Genomic DNA, 16,822 nt, shown 5'->3' with positions numbered 1-16,822 from the left:
GTCAAGTTATACTCACCTCTCTATTGCTTTCAGTTTCTCTTTTTACGAGAAATATTGTTTTCATTCACTTATTCATTTCCGGTATGTCCAATTTTCAGTCAACACTTTCCTGTGATTGGAATTCTTTGCAGATTCATCACTTTACGAGTGACCCCTTACACATTACACATAGTCGTTTGATCCCTTGTTCATGTACAAACATTTAGTGTAGCTTTAAAATTCAACAAAAAACAGCAAAGTATAACTGATTGGAATTGGGTCATTCACTCCCCCCTTGTGTTTTTTTATGAAGGTCTTTTGCAGTGACCGTTTTTATTTGTTTGTACTTGCCACGAATGTACCATAGATGCAGATGATAAGATTTCATATCTCATTACTCTGAGGTTTAGAGGCAGCATAAATCCTATATATTGTAATATTGCTGTGTTGAAATCTCATTCACTGTGCCAGATGCCTTCTGCCCTTGTTTGTGCACGCCGAAATTGGGGGTTTAAATGGATTTCTGTGCCGAAGGAGGTCCAATGGAATTCTATATCCTGACAAAACATTTGTCCTTTCTCCAGTGCCAGAGCTGATCTGACAGGCTTTACTGTAGCTCTCCGAACACCTGAGCGGGGCCCTGTGAATACAAATACATCACTACACCTCGTCTGCTTCATCCCGGTTTAGCCTGCCTGCCAGCCTCGCTATCTGCTTAATCTGGGGAGCCTGAAGTTGTAAATTCAATAAAGTAACCTCTCCTCAAAATTCGTATGTACGTCCGCTGTTATGACATTTGTGCCGTGCGATCCTGGCAGTGAGAAAAAGAAAATAGGCCTCCTGAAACTTGTTCCATGTGAATGTGATCAGTCCACAGAAAGGTTTCTCTGCTTGTTTGTGCAGAGCAACAGCATGGTTAGATTTCTTTACAGTGTATTCGGTTCATTCAATTATACCGCCACGGTCCTGTTATTACTCTACAGTGGGTTTTGTGGCTTCCAATCTTTCCACATTCATCTGAGTAATGAGGGAAGCAGCCACTGGCAGATTACGACCAAGCGCAGCATATGCATGTATCAGGGTTTGAGCCATGGTGCACCATTTCGGCTAGGAGCCCCGGAAAACTCAAAATGTTCCGTCGCGGCTTACCTCCTTGAGGGCAATCGTCCCCTATAAAATAATTGCATTACCAACTGATCAAATAGTTTGTTCAAGAGAAACTTTGGGTGCATTCAGAATATAGACTGTACGTAAAGATAGGCGACGCAGCTCCACCTCCTCCCACTGCGCAAAAGTAAAGCCGAAAATTTCCAGGTACGGGAGCTGCCGTCTTGCGTTTTTTGACGTCATTGAGGTCTCGAGGTCCCGCCCATACACCCGCCTGAGCCAATCGTGAGTCGAGCGTGGCCGCACACTGGTAGCGTGAGCGCCGCCTAGCTGCTACATTAGCATGACGGTAGCTATTTGGCAAGAAAGACACAAAACTAACCGTGATGTCTAAATATCTATATAAATGCATTTATGATCGACACATGTTGATTTGACTCGTGACTCATGTTTATCACTCAACGTTAACAGCGTGTCTGCTGATACTACCATTCCAGGATATGAACACACGACGGTCCAACAGCGCTGGAATACCTTACTGTCAGTGGAGATGTTGCTAAGCTAGCTAGCGACATCGTCAGTGAGTGTTTGAACCACCGTCTGTATATAAAGTACAGCATCAAATAACTGAATAAAACCCACATTTGTAACAAAAATTAACACTAGAACATACACCAGCGTAATATAAACTACTAAGAATGACATGGGGGTGGGGTTTATGACCTATACTGCAGCTAGCCACCAGGGGGCGATCAAGTTGTTTTGGCTTCACTTTTGTGGAGCTTTCATATCATCCATCTTTATATACAGTCGATGGTTCCGATTTCAGCCCTGCACTCAAAAAAATGCACTAATTCATGTGAAAACTAAACATGTCTAATAACAATTCTCACATCATTACAATATTATTTCTGAACACTTAATAGATTTAAATTATTGTGTATTTTCTGGCTCTGGTGAAGCAGTGACTCCCCTTGAAATGAGCTAGGTAGTCATAAAAGAACATTTGACCCCCTCCCAGACAATCCTGCCTCAAACTCTTGATATATTTCTACCGCGTCATTCTCCTCTTTAGTATTTGTCACCACCGTCTAGACTCATACTTGCTGGAGGTGAGGCCTCTCTGCTCTGCAGCGGCGACACACACATCGCCCCCGATGCTCCTGGCTAGCAGCTTGTCCCCCCAGGTCCCACTGAGGCCGCGCATTCCCGCCGGCAACGGAGCGACAGCCGGTGCCTATATGGACGTGCCGCACTGTCAGCTTGTTGAGCTGCCAAATCACAGCCCCTTGATGTTGGTCTTGATTGGCGCCGTGCTCCGAATGAAACACAGAGCGAGCAGAGATCATAAACATTTTAGAAACAAAGCGATTTCGAGGAGAGACATGTTTACTCCACAGGCACGAGCCGGTGGGGTTCGTCGAATGCAGGGGCAGGGTAATTGTGGAGACAACACTTAAATCTGTGATAATTACAAGTGATTTGGGGGGGGAAATATAATAACTAGGAATTGTGCCCCGGAGGAAAGCGGATGAGGCTGTATGTCATGAGCAAACCCAATATGGCTGTCGGTCGGCCGCTGCGCTGTGGCATCACAACGGTGATCTTAATAAGGGAGCATTAAGCAAATTACCTGCGAAAATGGACAGTCATTTCCATGCCCCAGGCAGTGCTTTTTTTCTCATCTGATTAGACCATTGCAGTCATTAATCTGAAAGGAGGCCATTCTTCAACAGCCACACGGCCCCGCGAAGCTATATTCAGGAATGACGTTGTTTATTCATAACGTGGGGTTCCAAGCCGACAGGGGTTATGAGCCCGGGTCGGACACAGATGTATATCTTAATCGAACTCAAGCGGCTGAGCTCTCCCATACGTTACTCACACCGTTTAACACACACACACACACACACACACACACACATACGCCAAACCCGGGAGACAGTGAGACTGAGTTGTGAGTCAAGAGCTTCTGAGTACTACAGTAAATGGTTTGGATACGAGGCCAGAATTGAATATTATTGAATTGGACGTCTTTAAGTTCGGGCACATATAAGAATTACACAAAAGTAGTAGCAGGTGTAGTGGACTGAATGTTTAACTCATGGACTGAATGATTCATATGGATGAGCCATAAAATCAATAAAGTCATCATTTGTAATTCACATTGATATGATTTTTTTCTTTTTTTTCCTATAATACAGCTGTTTAAAGTAATTACTGTGCAAATTGTATTACTGTACTGTGTATAAATCAAATACACCATAATACAGTACTTTCTGTGTATAAAATGTAGCTTACTGTAGTACAAATTATAATTAGGCTATAGCCTGTTACAAAAATACAGTCACGTCAGTAGTGCAAATAGGCTACTCAGCAACAGCCTGAAAATAAACTGTAGGCTATCGTTGACTCACATAAAATAAAATAATATAATAAAAAAATTCCATAAGTCGTTACATATGAAAAGACCCAAAATGATCACTGTACTTGATATTTAAAAGTGAATTATTCAAACAGCAAGAATAAAAGCTGTTTGATCAATATAAGTGGTTTACACCGTAATATTTTATGAAGGCAAAAATGACTCCGTGCTAGAAATTGGAAACTAAAGCACCAAAGTATGAAAAAAAAAAAAGGGATTCGCTCCCACAAGAGCATGAGACAGGTGGGCCACTGATGTGATTTGTTAAGTTGATTGCAGGTGAAGAAGATTGGTGGAAGGTTGGTAAGGCTAATGATTTCAACTCAGGTGTGGATGTTTTCATGAGGATGGCAGCCTTCTTTTACTGTGCTCTCTCATAAAATTACAATGTCCTGATTATGTTTTTTTTTAATGTTATCGTGCAAGTTGCCTATATGGATGGTATAAAATTACTGATTCACAAATTAATTCAACTTTATGTTAATGTTGATATGGCACACTGATTAACAAGAACATTTGAAATGGCACTTCATATCAAAAAGGTTGCCGACCCCACAGACAGATATACTATTGATAGGAGCTGCCACTTCCATACCGCCTCTGACGACTCATGTAATGGGATGGTGCCTGGTCCTGGTCTACGGACTGACACCTGCTATTCACTAATACCACTGCACACCTCTTGACTGTAAGTATAAATCGACAGAGACCCTCCTTATCTTACTCGTTCACAGTGTGCCCCCCATAGGGAAGCTGCAGAACTGCATTTACCAATGTGCAGCAAGTACAATCATCATCATCATCATGGAGATGAAAATTAAAAAAAGTGTTTTTTATTTCAATGTGTTCTGGAATGTGAAACGGTTTTAAATTACAGATAATTTCCTCCTCTTTTTGAGGTACAAGATGAGACCGGTTATTAGAATGTATTATCATTAAACAGGAACAGTGACTAGATCAGATTACAGGACTGCAGGCAGTACCTTACCATGTCTCGGAATTAAAGTGGCACAATAGGATGTAGTGCACATGATGGGTATATAATGAGAAGGGGGACATTTTCGTCTGCATGTCGCGCTGAATGAAAATTGTGTCTCTCTCCAGTCCCACAGTAACTAAAGAAACTGCAAAGGATTTCTGCTTACCCAGCAAGGAGCTGAACAGTTGACAATATAATTTCTTTATTTATTCATTTGCCTTTTCTTTTTTTTTCCTTTTTTTCGCCACAGCGGAAATAACGAGACATGCCCTGAGAGAACGTCCCAGCTCTCCCTGGTGTAATTGGTGCTGCATTCATTCTGATGTGTCAGTCACCCACTGCAGTAGATTTACAACTTCATCTGGTGTGGGTGAAACCCCATAAGAGCACTTTCCCCTGACAACTTTGTTTCGCAGCCTTACAGTGGCTCCTGCATCGCCAGCAAGGAATGGTTTTCTTAATGTTTGGAACATTTTACCCGTTCAACAACCCTTCATATTTTGAGATTATCCATTAAAAACATCTTAAAAGATTCTAATAAACGACTTGAAACTAGCTTTTCAGACCATAAACTTATGTTTACAATGTTTACTGAGGTAATAAATTGAGTGGAAAAGTAGGGTCATTTTCTCATAGACTTCTATACAATCAGACTTCTATTTACAACCAGAGGAGCAAGAAAATGCAAGTTTAAGGCACTTCACTTCACTTGGCTTCACTTTTGAGTACCGGAGGTTTCTGCCTGGTGGACACATCACAGTCGCTTTATTGTATATAACGAAACTGCAAAGCATAAACTGAGGTTGTGAAAGATGTTTACGGTTTCCTTCTCAAACACTCAATCCATCATTCAGTCCATTTTAACATATATTAGTCCCACAGAGTGTATGCTGGCATGCAGTGAGCCCACCAAGTAAAAGAAAAATACTCATACTTTAATATGACAGGACTTATGGTTCACAGAGGAATAGCTGCACAGAGTATTGTGCATGGAACATCCCACAATGTCTTTGGGTGCTCCTGAAGAGTTGAAGATTAAACTGAGCCCAGCAGCCCAAGGATTCTTGGCGTCGGGCCCTTGTTAGGATAAAATAGGTATAATACATAAGAGAGTATATGTGGCAACATGAGATCCTCTCTTTTTTTAAATAATCGCTTCTGTCAATTTCACTTTCTGGGCAGCCAGTGTGCCCCATGCAGTCAAGATTCCCCTTTCAATTATTTACAGTATTGAGAAACTGGGGTTTGAATAGCCTGGACTGTGTCGAAAAAGCCACAGCAGGCTCTCCAGCATTCTGGCTTCCAAATGAGAGCCACTTGTCAAGGTCACACCACAGTCCGTTATTAATTTGTCCCCCGACAATAACTTCCTGGGGTCTTCCCCATCATCTCTCATTGGAACAACTCAATCTCTTGCCATTTGTGTTTACAGAAATCAGCAGCATCAGTCGCCTGCAGACAGCCAATTGAATATTTCGCCCCCCTGCATCTTTTCAAATGACCATGTAATGCCACCGCTGTTGCTTAGATCCGATCAGGACGATATTTCTTTGAGGCAGTTAATGGGGACAACAGTGCCTGCAGATGAGATTGCCTCATCACATTTTGGCTCCAATCTGCAGTACTTTTGTATTAACGAAAGGCCACAAACGCTTTATTGTCACCGAGTATATAATGAAACTGCAAAGCATAAACTGAGGTTGTGAAAGATGTTTACTGTTTCCTTGAGTTTTCTGCAACGCATGCCAGAATCAACCGAAAAACAAGACTAATTTGTCTCACGCCCCGCTAACAGCCTCTAGAGGCCGCAATGTCCATTGCATCGTGTAATGTGCAAGGGGATAAGGCCCAAGTGAACAGTCACTGTCAAACAAGGTTGAAACTGGTTGATCTTCAAATGCAGCAGCAAGGTGCATTCAATCAGCGCATGACCCCCAAAGTAGTGCTTCCGCAAGGTTCAGTGTTTTTGCACTCTCCCGAGGAAAACAAAGGCCCAATCCCACATTTACTCTGAAACATTGAGGATTATAGATGGAACCAAAGAAAACTATCAGAATATATTTATTTATTTATTCATCAAACATTTAATTGAGTTATTGAAGCAGTTTTGACAAAAACAAGTATATAGATTATTTGAAATGATCTCTCATATTGTGAGGAAAGAGCCTGGAACGTTCAAATCAGGGAGTACAAAGTATAAAATAAATACCACAATTGTACATAATATTTGTTGGCGTTGTCATGGTAACATATGTTGCAGCAAAGTGCTTTCCCATTCCTATTTACACCATTTCAAGCCCTCAGTCTATCAAACTCAACCACTTACCAGTGACATCAGTAAGTCCTTGAGGATTCAGGGTTTAAGACCTTAGGGGGGGGGGGGGGGGGGGGGGGGGGGGGGGTGGGGGGGGGGGTGGGGGGGGGGGGGGGGGGGGGCGGGGGGGGGCATTGGGATTGGGCCAATGGCTCGTTAGCAGTTTGTTTGAGAAGCAATGTGGACAGCATGTGGGTACAATCAGGACTATGTGTCAAATTTAGGTCTCAATCATCATCCCCCCACACGGGGGTTCCGCAGGAACTTGCTCAACTAATTTAAGCACTGAAGGTCAGGGGTCACCGAAATCATCCTTTTGTGGACCTTTAAAGATACGGTTGGCATATGATGATGTCCACAGCAGTGTTGTGGTACTCAAGGTCGGTCTTGGTGTCGAGACTGCACTCAAGGCCAAGGTCTCGGAATCGACCGCATTTTGACTCAGTCTTGTCTTGGTCTCAGACTAAGAGTACTCTGGATTTTATTTCAAGACAACAACTTCGACTGCCTGCGCATTGTCTCTGATGAATTTGTTAACATCATTACTGTGATTGCTCATAGAAAACAAAGTGAAATTCCCACACATAAGAGGGAGTTGTCTCATGGGGTACACCTAAAAACGTGCTATAATTTTAACTGATCAAACTATGATGATTTAGTTGAATTCCAAATTGATAATAATTAATATTCCGGCATCCTGCTCCCCGTGCACTCTTGCTGCTCGTCTGTATGGGCCCCATCTGTCTCTACACGAGTCATCCAAACTGATCAAATATGGACACATTGCCAGAGTTATATCCAACAAAAGGATATCTCTCATCTTCACAATTGTGATGTTCTTTTGCCAGAAATGTGTGCGTTCCATTAGCCTACAGATGTTTAAATCACGATGTTGGGCTCAGTGCTCGATGACTGTCAGCCATCGCCGACGGATGATGACGTCATTCAAAACGACCCAACCCAACTCGAAGATCCTTATGTAAATAGTTTATACTGTAAGTAGCCTGACTGACTGACATCACCGGTCTTCGACTCCATTGCAGCAAAAGAACGTCCAGCACTAATTAGTGACATAATGCTTTTGTCCTCTACTTGTGCGGCTCCCTTACAATCACTATCGGAATCTCTGCTGACTGTCACAACCAATACAGACACTTTGCACATTTATCCTGGCGAACCACCATGAAATACTGAGGTCCAGCTTTGGCTGCTGGAGTACAGCCAGAGGCAAGAAGTGAGGGAGTGTGGAGGGACGAGACAGAGGCAAGTGGAACTTATTCTGTGTGTGTGTGTGTGTGTGTCTATATGTGTGTCTGCACAAAATGAGTGCGAGGCTCTCCCTTCACTTCAGAGGAGTCGACCAAAGCTCTCTTGGGAAGAGGATTTCGGTAGAAGACATTGAACAGGCAGGGAGAGTTCATACACTCGACAGTGCTCCGTTGTGATGTGAATTATGCAGTGTGGAGGCATTAGGGCTGAATTATTCACCCTGGTCAAAGGGAGCCTATGGAGACCCATCGCAGACAGTCCAAAAGAACAGAGAGCCTGTTTTCTCTCATTTCCTACAGGGGAATTATCTGATGGAAGATTTCTGAGCAGCTCCTTATCTATATCGAGGTCTGTCAAGGTGTTATGAACATCTTACTCATGTAGGAGGCAGCTCTTAGTGATGTTCAACCCCAGGGGACGCTTCAGTACATTTCACTCACTGGTCGAGCTGCAGTTGTTTGTTAGGTTCATTAAATCTTTATTGTTGAAAAACATATCTAATCCACTTTTTTCCAGTGAAGTTGTTGTGTAGTGAAGGGGGGGTGTTGTACAGTTAAGTGGGTGTGTCCTTTAGTGAAGTGGGTGTGTTGTGTAGTGAAGTGTCTGCGAGACTGAATCTAGACCCTTCATACAGCCCTCACAGCCTTTACCAATAAGGTGTAGGGCCTGCATGCTGCCTCTCAGTGTATAAAAGCTCATTGCTAAGGTTTTTGTGTTTCATTTCATGTTTCCAGCAGCTACAGGTATCTGTTTTCAACAAAAAAAAAACACTACACTAGTAACCTGTCCAGCAGGGATCAGCAGATGGACAAAAAAACTTTACTCAGGAGGTGGTGGAGACCAAAACAGAGCTAAAAGAGAGTGGACCCAACACGACACGGAATGAACGCCAATGTTGCCCCATGTCTGCTGGACATTTTGTACAAAAAATACAATGACAGAACAGACTCTTTTAAAAAAAAAAAAGAAATGAAGCACACATACAAGAGGAAACTACGAAAATGGCGGACACAGCGACAAAAAAACAATACTAATACAGCGAGGCCGAAGTACCAAGCCGACAAAGATGTATCAAAATGAGAGAGAATCTGGGGCTGGCTATCACTTTAAGGTCAATATGTATCTTTACATCTGCAGAGCAACATGTTCTACAGCAGTGGTTCTCTACTGGTCTGGCTGCGGGACCCACCATCACCCCTTAATGTCAAGCCGCGACCCAACTGTTCAACTTCTCAAATGTATTTAATGTAAAGATGGTGCAGTTTGAACCTGAGCTGAAAATGTAGCTGAGAGGGAGCTCTCTAGTGCAGAGAAATTGTTCCTGTCAGTCCCCGTCCCACACATGTTTCACGTAAACGAGTAAAACGGCTTCATGCTTTCTTGTGCCAGAACCTCGCTGCACAAAACGCAATGAGGTTTTGCCCTCTATGTAAGAAAATCCATATCTCATGTAGTCGGGGTCGTAGCTACTTGCGTTTCGCTCAATTAGCATGAAAACAAACTGTGTGGGTGTTCTTCTGTGCTGTGAAATGGCGGGTGTATATTAGCATTACAAGGCATTAACGCCAAATACTGTTAAGAGGTGTGAATAACTCCGCTGCATAAAAAATCCCCTTCAAAATAAAAGCACAGGATTTTTTTTTCTTTAGGCAAAGGCCTGCGACCCACTGAAAACGGGTCCGCGACCAACTTTTGGGTCGCGACCCACCAGTTGAGAATCACTGTTCTAAAACATTTGATTACATTTTTTTCTGCGTGATTTAGAACAGGCATGTAATATTTCACTTTCAGAAATGTTTAAAAATGTTTAGAAAACCGCTACACTACTGTGTACACTTGCATTGTGCTTTGTGTTTTAACTTTAGGAATTGCTTGGGCAGTTAATTAATCTAAATAAATTGATTGGTGTACCTGAAGTGTACTATTGAAAGATTGGCCCAGACGAGTGGGCGGTGTAAACACTAGTTTGTTTTGTTCATTGATTACCATTTGGATCCTCGGGCTAAAACCAAACCCGATACAAATCTGCCACTGCTTGTCTCCTCCGATGTGTGACTCTGTGCTACACAACAGAAGACAAAACCAAATCTCTGTATCATGGCTGTATGTCCACATGTCCGTCTTCAATCACACTTCTTTTAATGAGATGCAAATATGATGATTTTGCATTCGCGCAGCTGGGAAATTAGGCTTTTAGGGCGGGACTGGATTGGAACGATCAAGCGTTATTATCCTAAACAAAATCACAACTCGTGTCAAGTGATAAATGATACCCATAATTAGCACCAGTTGCTTTCACGTGATTTTGTTGCCTGTGTGTAGTAATCAGGTGAAGTGTGATGCACTAAAGACTCTCAGGGGAATATAAACTGATGAGTGCTAACAAACAGAGGAAACACATTTCCTCCTGCCACCAGCCCTGAAATATCTAACCACTTTTAAAATGAAAGCGCAGCAAAACGCAACTTCAGGGTGACTTTCACTTCGTTTAAGAAACTGTTCTCTTTTTTTTTTTGTAAAAAAGACTTTTTTTTTTTGTTTGACGGTGTGACACAATGAGGGCAAGCTGCTAGAACAAATTTGACAATGGCAGATTAAAAGATAGATAAAGGGAATAGATAACAGCAGGAACGATACTGAACAGATGTATATGAGGTGTGGATATGACAGGGTGGTACAAAAGAGCAAATGTGGCAGGAGGACCCCGGAAAATATGAAATATTATCAGTATAAACAGCAAAAAGATATGGACATGAACTCATCAAATATGCACTTGGTTACCCACGCACTGAGGATCCCTTTCGTGTGTGTATGAGACACACTTGGCTTTCAACTAACTCCAATGGAAACCCATCCGCATCATTATTAGACGCCCAGAGCAGCTGACGTAGTATAAAGAGCAAGAAAGGAGATGTTGGATGGGTCACACAAACAGGACCTTCACCCAGGAGACCGGTGTTTGTGTCCTGTGTGAATCCAAGTCATCTTTGACTAATTTTGCTGTCATTTGATACGTAACTCATGTATATATATGTAGACTATATGCACAGCAAATTAATGAGTGATGAAAAATAAATGAATGTGGAATAGTGTTCCTGGTCAACGTATCCTAACGTAGTTATTCCTTATTTATATTATATCTTATATTTATTTTTCGTGCGTTTTCCTACAAAAGCAAGCAACAGGTGTCAATTTCCGGCCTTTTCAAAATCCCGTCTTCACAGGAAACAACTTAGTTAGGGTTAGGCAACAAAGGTACTTAGTTAGGTTTGGGTGAGAGAAAATAACTACGGAAGTTACGAATTCTATGTGACAAATGAATGAACTATGACTTCTCGTTTTACACGGGGAGCGAAAAGCAATCTCCTGGCTGAAAGATGTTTTTTTGACCCATCCACCTGCCCTGTGTTGGCTTTCACGACCTTTATACTTCCTGGTTCATGATCAAGTGGATAACATACAATAGGATTTTGTGTGATATCTATGAATTATGCGGCATTATTTTTCATGGGTATAGCTTCGAACGCTGTATGAGAAGAGCCTGTCCTATTATCGCAGGAATGTGTTCTTAGTCCAGATAAGAAGTTTCAATGGTTCCTGCATGACAATCAGTATATCCAACCAAAACGTCCCATATTCTTTGTGTCGTTAACTAGATGTCATATCAATAAGCTGAGGGGCCATGTGCGCAGGAAGATTTGCAAAGATTCGCTCAGTTCTCTGTGAGGGATGTAAAATTGGACTCACTACATTTTTGATATGTTAGATAATGTGTTTTTCTTACCTTCCAGACAGCCACTGGTTTACATTCATTTTTAAAATGGTATGAAATTAATTTGTAGAGACTAGCTTGTGATATGACCCAGAGGTCGTATAGTGACATATTGTTTGGTATATTTGTGTTCTCTCTCTCTCTCTCTCTCTCTCTCTCTCTCTCTCTCTCTCTCTCTCTCTCTCTCTCTCTCTCTCTCTCTCTCTCTCTCTCTCGAACCTGAATGAGTGTATATGTGATTCCAGGAAGATGATTGGTGCCAGCTTGACATCCACAGGTTTTAAAGGCTGGCTTCCACCCAGCTCCTCTGGACTCTTCTAGCCAGCCAGCATGCTGTGAGCTACACTTTTTGTAAATGATTGTAAATAGTACCATGCCAGTAGCAGCCCAGGGATTGTAGGGGTGAGTAGCGTTCACGTTAGATCTCCTCGCTCCTGTTTTTAGGAGTTTTAGGTAAGCGGTTTTCCTTTATGTTTACTTTTTAATTTGAGTATGTAATGTTGGTTCCAATTTTTGCTGTTGCTTTGCTGTCAGCCCACCCTGAAGCCAAAATGTCCCTTTAACAACATGTGAGAAATAAATACTTCCTTGCTGCCGGTGGTTCTTGAGAGCTGGGAAGAGTGGAGTCTCATTTTCATATTGCACATTTTCTCCTGGCCGAGGCGTAACACTTGAGATCAACGATCAATAACAGTCAATATCACTTCTACTTTAACGTTTTTCACTATCATTGTGTGGTGATGCACTGCCAGTTTTTCAAATTTGCACACGTAGGAGAATACATCATTTTGACCGTGGTAAAAGCAGGCATTGTGATGGATTGCCAAACTCGAAGGAGCTTTGATTCTCCACTTTAACTTCATAGTCCCTGAGGGGATATTGGTTCTGTTCCAAGCTTATTCATTAATTGAAAATACACAAACTTGGCAGACACATTTCCAATGTTGGAATAAAATCATGAGCAATCGTAAAATCATGTGTTCTTTGAGTTGTGACACGCTCCCGTGATCTTGATCATCTGGTGTGAGGTGATCATAACTAAGTCATCTTAAATCAGTCAGTTTTTTATGCATGTAATATTATCAGCAGTGTTTAGTCTGGGATCATGCATATATTGAAGTTCAATGACGTGAACATTGTCATCAACCAATAGGTGCGTTCTCTTCAGGTGGCTCCTCCTGTCGGCTCTTTTGTTAGTTGCTCCAATACGAAGACAAAAACGCAGACAACACAGCACACCAGACACCGTGGTAGCGATGTGTCAATCCCAAGGTAGCCACGCACTAAAGCATACCCTGCTTTATCATCTATTTTATTTGAAATGGGAGTTTACTAAATGAACATCATGCAGTGTTGAAGAAATGTGAAACTACCATCATAAACTCATGTGTACAATGTCAATTTCTGATCGTTAAATGCATATGGTCTTTTCAAAATAAACTTCCGGCTTCACAGGAAACACCTTGGTTAGGTTTAGGCAACAAAACTACGCAAGTGTGGGTTATTCAAACCCAAATTTGTTGTTTAGGTTAAAATAACTACGTAACTGATGTATGCAAGTTACGTGACAATTAAATCAGTGTGGACTTCTCGTTTCTTGCGGGGAACCAACAGCAGTCTCCGGGCTGAAAGATTTAAAGTTTGTTTGACGCATCCACCTGCCTTGTGTTATACTTCCTGGTTCATGTGGATAACATACTGTGTTGAAGAAATGTAAAACTAGCGTCATAAACTCATGTTTACAATGTTTAATGAGGTAATAAATGAAAAAGAAGTAGGGTCATTTTCTCATTGACTTCAATACAAGCAGACTTCTTTTTGCAACCAGAGGAGTCGCCCCCTGATGGCCATTAGATAGAATGCAAGTTTGAGGCACGTCTGCATTGGCTTCACTTTTCAGACCCGGAGGTTTTCATGTGGGGTTAGTTGATAAAAAAAAACCCTCATCGTGGAATGTTTGTAATACTGACAACAGCAGTGTCAGTTTAAAATATGAGTCACATCTGAAAATATATGTTAACAGCCCTAAAACTAAATATTACATATTGAGTATGAGCAGCAGCAGCTGAGCATGGTGGCCTGTGGTGTCAACACAAGCCTTATCTTGAGTCCCCCACATCAACATGTTTCCTATTTGCTGCTTGACAGCTGCAACAGCCCAACAGGTCCTTTTCAGCATATGGTGTGATTCTGTGTTTCCCAGCAGGTGGTGAATCCTGCGGTGAGAATACATCCACAGAGTGCAGCAGCTGTGGACACAAGAAACCTTTCTTATACATTTCACTGCAAAGCTCGACACACTTGTGACATGTCCCGTCTTCTTTCACGAAAGGTGACTGCTGTTAGTCAATCGCTCTTCACAAAGAAAACATTCCTATCCTCTATTGTCAGTTGACAACAAGCACGCTGACATTGACTTGTTAAAACTTTCCTGTCATCCCTGAAAATTTTTCCGAGCCACCTCGCCGGGTGAACAAAATACTTGAGATGACGTCGGGATTGCTGTTTTAAAAAAAAGTTTGACTGGCGTGTCTTTTCAAGCGCTCATCAGCGGCGCGTAACTTGTGGAGAATGCCGAATCGCGTAGCCGTCGTCACTGATGTGCAAAAAAAACGCCGGCGTGAAAGGGTAGTTCACTTTTGTCGTGATCCCAGCCTCGCATTTTTTACAGAGCACATAACAGTCCATGTATGAAGACCTGACAATGGTTTAAAAAAGCTGCCCTCCGGAGAGATGCACTGCGGTGGTTGATGGCCCATTCTCTGCAAACGGCGCTCCTTTTATTGGAGGTGACTTCTGAATGGCAGCCTGTCTCTCTCACGAGAATGTGAAGATCCAGTCTTCCTGTCAGCAGGCGCTGCCTACCCTGACATGTATTAGACCTCCACTGAATTAATAAGCTCCCAGGCAAGACAAATCCACATCCTGTATGGATGTAGCCCTGCTGATAAAAACCACAGAAGCTAAATGATTACCACACAAACGGTTAAAAAAAAAGCAAAAACGATAAGAACTCAAAAAAGAGGAGAAACAAATACATTTGTCCAGGCATGATGGAGTATCCTGAGGGGCTTTTACATAATATTTCAAAGCGCACACACAAAAAAAGCACTTCATTTTCTGTTATCTAATAGCACACTGTGCAGGGAGGTAGAATACGGCACAGTGGAATCTGGGTCACACTTGATTTGAATAGCCAATGCTGATACTCAGCTTATTATCAAGTGATATTAAAAAAAGGAAGAAAAAAAAGACTGAGTTTCAGGTGAGTCAGAAATGGTGAAAAGTAGAAGAAGTTCACCTGCAGGTCATAGTGGGGGTTGCAATGTGGGTATGTTTTAACAATCTGAATAATCAACAAAGCACAAACTTGATTTCTAAATAAATATTCCTTTTTTAAAGTTTTTAATGTTCACTTGCATTCAGAAGGCTTAAAAATCATAGCTATACATGACAGACCAACACTTATTTTCTTTTTTTAAGGGACAATAAGAAAATAAAATAATTATTTATTATTATTTAAACGAGAAGATTCATGTAAATTTCAGGTTTGTTGCATACAGAGCTGGAATTGGGACGTGGTTAGCCCAGCTCTGCCTTAAGACTAGGGAAAACCGTAAACTGGCATCGGTCCAGTTAAAAAATACATGTATCAATTCCTCTAAATTCACTAATTAACACATTGTATTTTGTTTATTTAATTTGTACCCAAACAGCACGGAAGAAAAAAGGACCAGGAACACACCTAGTCTTGTAGCCTTGTCATCACTGTGTCTGCTGTGTCTCTGCCTGCTGTGACCGTAAACGGTAAAGTTGTGGGCCAGACAGATAAACAATGAGCTGAGAGTCAATATAAAGCTCCGTAAAGCCAAGCCAAATCATTTTCTGTGGTTTCATATTTTGGAGAGACCACTTTCACATTGACACATTGCTTTCACATTGTCATTTGATACATTGTTACAAAAAAAAAAAATATATATATATATATATTGATTGTAGCTGCTTTAATCACAGTGATTTTGAAGAGCGTAAAGTGTTGCTGCAGATTGGCGAGGGAATGTGTTCCATTCATTTCAGTTCACTATCGAGGTCAACCTGCAGACACTTGAAGTTTGCATTACGGAGAAGTCTCTGTTTTATTATTGTTTGTTTTTTTAAATCAAACCTTGAACACATAAAAAGCAAACACGGACATTGTGAGAAGTAGAATTTGAATTTGACAGCTGCTTGTATTAAAATATGGCTGTTTAGCAGCCAGCTGCCATGGCATTGTTGCTACACTAAATTATTATAATATAGGCAATTCACAACAATGGCTTTGATTAATTATTGACTCAACAATCAGCGTCGGTGACACATAAAAAAAATGCCCTATTCATGGCTTGATCTAAATACGAGCGCAATTAATTGTTTTGTTCAAAATGGTATCAGGGGTCCAAATTTGCAATTGTTGATTAATAATTGAGCTCCATCATGTTTTGCTGTTTGCTGTACAGAGTTTTACAAATTGTTTCAAGGATAGTTGTGTGAAGCCCTTCATCACTGATTACTTTTTTTACAGCACAAGCTAGGCCATCAGTTACTTTACTCCTGGTCGGTCGATTTATATTCACTGCCAACGTTTAGGGCCAATACAGGAAGCAGTAGTGTGTCCTTCTTGTAGCTGTGTGACCGAGCTGTGATCGGACGGTCGATTGTTTGGCACTTTGGATGACGCGTTTCTATTTAGAAAAAAAGTGTATGCTGACCTCTGCTCGATGACACTGAAATGCAATACGCTTCTTCACATTGATTTCTGACACCTTAACGTAGCATGGATAATTCAATAAGTCTTCCATAGAAAATGAACATTCACCTTTTTTCATACTGGAATCGTCCATTATTAGACCTGGATCCGTGACAACCTCTGCTCGGACCACTGTCAAGGTGCAACGAATCTGCAAAGTGACACTATACCTTCTGTCACCTAACACCAAG

The sequence above is a fragment of the Anarrhichthys ocellatus genome, unplaced genomic scaffold (assembly GCF_004355925.1).
Source record: "Anarrhichthys ocellatus isolate YVR2014 unplaced genomic scaffold, GSC_Weel_1.0 scaffold25, whole genome shotgun sequence".
NCBI lineage: Eukaryota > Metazoa > Chordata > Actinopteri > Perciformes > Anarhichadidae > Anarrhichthys > Anarrhichthys ocellatus.
Note: the sequence above shows the minus strand (reverse complement) of the source record.